Source organism: Crocuta crocuta, unplaced genomic scaffold (genome assembly GCF_008692635.1).
Source record: "Crocuta crocuta isolate KB4526 unplaced genomic scaffold, BGI_CrCroc_1.0 scaffold234, whole genome shotgun sequence".
In the NCBI taxonomy this organism is placed as follows: Eukaryota; Metazoa; Chordata; class Mammalia; order Carnivora; family Hyaenidae; genus Crocuta; species Crocuta crocuta.
Window position 1 is genome coordinate 3,882,225 of NW_027529647.1, and position 4,411 is coordinate 3,886,635.

The 4,411-nt window shown below is 63.8% G+C and overlaps 1 protein-coding gene across 2 annotated transcripts in view; it reads left to right on the forward strand.

Moving 5' to 3' along the window:
* The first annotated feature begins 7 nt into the window (after positions 1–7).
* FBXL16 (F-box and leucine rich repeat protein 16) overlaps positions 8–4,411 on the forward strand; it is a 9,524-nt gene continuing 5,120 nt past the window's right edge. Inside the window, exon 1 of one of the 2 annotated variants that reach the window (XM_077762472.1) lies at positions 8–128. The gene's annotated coding sequence lies outside the window, so the exon portion shown is untranslated. Of the gene's footprint in view, positions 134–4,411 lie in introns of both variants that reach the window. The other variant, XM_077762473.1, reaches the window with a different exon arrangement.

A 4,411-nucleotide genomic window follows, 5' to 3' on the forward strand; every position in this document is an offset into this window, starting at 1 on the left:
CGGCTGGGCCCTGCCGGCCAGGCCAGCACCTCGGCCGCCTCCCCGCTTCGCCAGCGCCCATGCCGGGCTCCCCATGACGAGAAGACGCCCGGTGGACAGCGTGGCATGAGCCAGGTGCCCGGGTCGAGGTAAGGTGTGTGCACCGGGCCAGGTTGCGGGGTGGGTAAGGGGCCAGGCCACGCCATCGCGGCGGCCACAATGAGGAGGGGGGAGGGGGCTTCGGACAGGGCCGCCACCCCCCCAGGGTCACACATAGGCGCGGCCCCTTCCCAGGCCGAGGCCACTGAGCCTCCGGTCCTGACAGGCCCTCCCACGGCTCCCGACCCCAGTGGCTGCCTGGTTGGAACACGCTCCCCACGGCAGCTGGGCCAGGGCCTTGGGCCGGTGCTGCCCGACCATATCCCGGTGGAAGCAGAATTGCAAGCCCCCAGCCAGCGTGGCTGGGTGAGGCCCTGGACCTCCTTCGAGCTCTGAGCTCCCCTCCCCAGCACCAGGAGCCCCTGGGCCTATGAGACAGGTGTTAGATACAGTTACACTCCAGGAGCCGTGTGGGTGCGTGGCGGGGCGGGGGCCTGGCCTGCCCTGGACACCTGGGCCCGAGTGGAGCTGCCACCTCGGCAGGAGGATGAGGGGGAAGGAGGGGCTGGCGATGTGCCTGGTCCTGGAGGAGGGGTCGAGCCTTGGCCAAGGTTGGACAGCCTCGGAAGGGGAACTGGGCACTCTGAGACTTGCTAGGGAGGGGTCTGGCTTCCTGGGATTTGGGGGAAGAGAGCCCCCCACCCATCACCCTAGAAGGAAAGAAGGCCTAGATGTTGGAACCTCAGGGAGCCCACGGCCCAGCGGCCACTCCTCCAGCCCCTCCCGGCCTCTGCACAGGAAGCTTTCCCTCCAAAGAGAGAACAGATGGTGGATGCCACTTCACCTGCCCACTCGGTCAGTCCCTTCCTGGTACCCGCCACCTCCCAAGCCCCTTCTTTCAGCCGACGCCTTTGAGCGGAGACTTGCACGGGGTCCCTGAGAGGGCAAAGACTTGATGGAGACTTGCTGGCCTGGCAGGAGGTGGCCAGAGGTCTGCACCAGGCGCTGTGGGGACACAGGGGATCAAACCCCAGTCATGAAGGTGGGCAGTGCAGGGCAGACTGTTCAGGCCCCAGGAGACCCCAGGACCCAGCCGCCCGCCTTCTCCTACTTGGACCCCATTTTCTTCAGCCACCTCTCACTTGGGCCAGGCCTGTAAGTACCGCTGAACGCTGGGCAGGCTCTCTGGACAGGCACTGCCCTCCAGTTCACACCCACTTCCAGGGCTCTTCCGTGAGTCCTATCTCCCAATGGAAGAAGGACACAAGTAGCCCTGAGGTGGGGGCCCCTGGGTCCCTCAGGACCGCTGGCCGGGGCCCAGGAAGCCTGCGCTGCTGAGAGCCAGGGAAACATTTCACCCCAAGATAGGGTGCCTGCAGCCCCATCTTGTGACACGTGGGTGATTGCTGCTGTGTCTCAGAGGGGAAGAGTGGAGGTGGCAGTGAAGGAAGGCTCTGTGGGGTAAGTGGGTGGTTCAGAACCTTCGCCACCACCGGCAGGTTGGAGCCTCAGCCAGATCAGTCACAGAAGGTGGGCTTGGGCCACACTGCTTCGCTTGGCAGGGAAGAGGGGAGGGTTTGAGACAGCCACCCAAAGAGGCAGACACTACGTGCTCCAAGTCTAGGCACTTGGGGGCTCATCCATCAGAGACAAAGAGCCAAGATGACGCTTGGAGCCCGAGCTCGTTCCCCAAGGTGCCCAGCCCCACATGGCTGAGCTGTTCTGAGCTTGACCACAGGACTGGGTCTGATGAAGCACCGTTTGGGTCTCTTTTGACACCAAGTGCTCACTTCCTGGAGCCCCTGGGGCATGGGTGAGGCAGCCTGCACCCCAGAAGCATCTCCGGGCTGGGGGCGGGATGGGAGTGCTGCTTGGCACATGTGCAAAGTGACAGGGATGTGAATGTGCCTGAGTCACGGGGCGAGTCACGGAGTTTGTCAGCCCGCACTGTGTCCCCAAGCCCGAGTTGGTTGTCACCCCAGTCCCTGGGGAACGTCACTGCGGATCGACCCGATGTGAATTTTTCTCGCTACCCACGCCCTGCCCAGCCCCATGCCCTCAGTGGGCAGGGAGAATCGGTCAGCGTGGGCTCTATCAGGGCCGGACTCCAGCATTCAGTGTGGGTCGTGTCAGACAGAGTATCGGGGACGAAGGAAGAGATCTCTGAGTTGGGGGCCATGATGAGTGGAGGGTTTCCTAGGCATGAGCAGTCCAAAAGAAGAGAGTCCTGCAGCTTGAGCCTCTGGAGAGAGAGCAGGAGCAGGACAGAGACGATGCGGGGAGAGACCACCAGCCGGGGGCCCAGGCGGGGAGGACCCAGGGGGCAGGAGAAGCAGAAGCGGGCAGAGCAGGAGGCCACAGGAAGTGCACTTGGGCAGCGCCAGGCCAGCTGGGGACCCAGGGTTGCCCCCTGGACCTCAATGCCTAGCTAACGGGCTGGGGGTCCTGGCGCCAAATCCCGGCTCTGTAAAATTTTTGAAAATTCAGTCTCCGAGCCTCACTTTCCCCACACATGGTCAGGCAGTGAGTGAGCGGCTCAGACGGGCAGTCAGGGGTGGCACTGGGAAGAGCAGGGCAGGACCGGCTCCTCCCTTCCTGCGGGCGGCTCCTGTCCCCTCTCCTTGGTTCTGGACGGATGGGCAGCTGGCCTCCTTAACCCTGCAGCTCCCATAGTGGGGGCTCAGCCAGAAAGGAAATGTGAGCTGTCCCCTTCCCAAGGGTCTGAATAATTGCAAGGCCCACACTAAGCCCCAGGGTCTTGGGCACCTTCTCAGAGACTCTGGCACCAACCCGACCCCAGTGGCTGCCCTCCCCGCGGACACTGGGCTCTGCTACAACCAGGATTAACAAACCGAGCTACAGCTCCCCAACCGTCCACCTGCCCCCTTCTTCACCTGGCCCGGCCTCCGTCACCCCCTGGGTGTCTAGCAGCCGTATCCCTTCTGTACGACCCTGCTGACTCCTCCCTCCCTCCCTCCCTCCCTCAAGGACTCAGAGGCCACTCAGCCATGGTGCTGCTTGTCTTCAAGAAGTCCCCAGCCCAGGGGAGAGACAAATGGGTGGACAGTAATGACTGAGACCCTGCAGATGCTTTTTTTCAGTGCTGGGGGGGCCCCACAGGGAGAGACAGGGAGGCATTCGCACGGAAGGACGGAGGGTAAGGAGCTGGCAGGGTTAAGAAGCGAGGAGGCCGGCTGAGCAAGCAGGGAGCCCACCGTGTGGCCGGAGAGAGACCGGCAGGGGAGGGGAATACCGAGCGGGGGTCCGAGGGGACTGTAGAGGAGCAGAGGTGAGGCTGTGTGGTGGACCTGCTAGGTCTCAGGGCCCACGAAAGCAGCAGCTCCCTTCAGGGCGCCGGCATGGGCATCTGGGGACCGTTGGCTTGGGATCACTGGGTTCTGGAGCCCCCGCAGCCTATCCCAGGAGGCCCTCCTCCAGAATTCCGCTCCGCACGGAGGCACAACACCAGGGGCTGAGGCTGAGAATAGTGCAAGTTTGGCCACCTTTTAAAATGCCTCTTTTCCTAGCGCTAGCTCCCGCTTATTTCTAAGGGAGGAGGCAGACCACATAAGACTGGCCGCTGCCCCTACCCCATCCTGGCGAGAAACTCCAGGCAGGTCCTCTGAGCCCCAGTGCATGCAGTGGGGGCAGAAACAAGTACCAAAGAGGTTGGGGTCTCGCAGCCCATCTGGCTGGGTGGGCGGGACCAGGCAGAGACCCCCTGCCTAACTGACAGAAAGACCCTTCTCGGACCACAAGCTCAGTTCTCTCCTAAAGCCCTGACGCCTGGGCCAAGGTGTGGCTGTTTCCAGTTTGAGCCACAGGGCAAGGATTGTCGGGGGGGCTGGGTCCGTGAGGCCGGAGGGTGCAGGTGGAGCCCAGCAGCACCATGGACAAGGTCGGGGAGCGGCAGCTGCAGCCAAAGGCACCGCGGAAGGGCTGGCAGGCGGGGCAGTGCCTTCTGGCCACGGACGGGAGGGTGAGATAAGGGACCCCCAGGCCTCCGACTGCCCCCACCCCCGGGCTGAGGCCTTCTTCGACCCTGCCCCTCCCTCCCGTGGGCTCCCTCCACTGCCTGGCTGTTTTCACCAGCTCCACCCTGAGGCCTGAAGAGGGGATGGGACTGTGGGCGTGTGCAAATGTGAGCCCCAGTGGGGGGGGGGAGGGGGGAGAGCCCTGCAGATGCCCGGGGCATCCACGTGCACCCCGCCCCCCACCGCCAACTGGGGCGCTCCACGTGCACACCCATGGCTGGGAGCGTCGTTAACCTAAATCGGCACAGCTCTTGAGTTATTTCTCCCCTGGCTCCTCCTCCGCCGCCTCCTCCGGATCT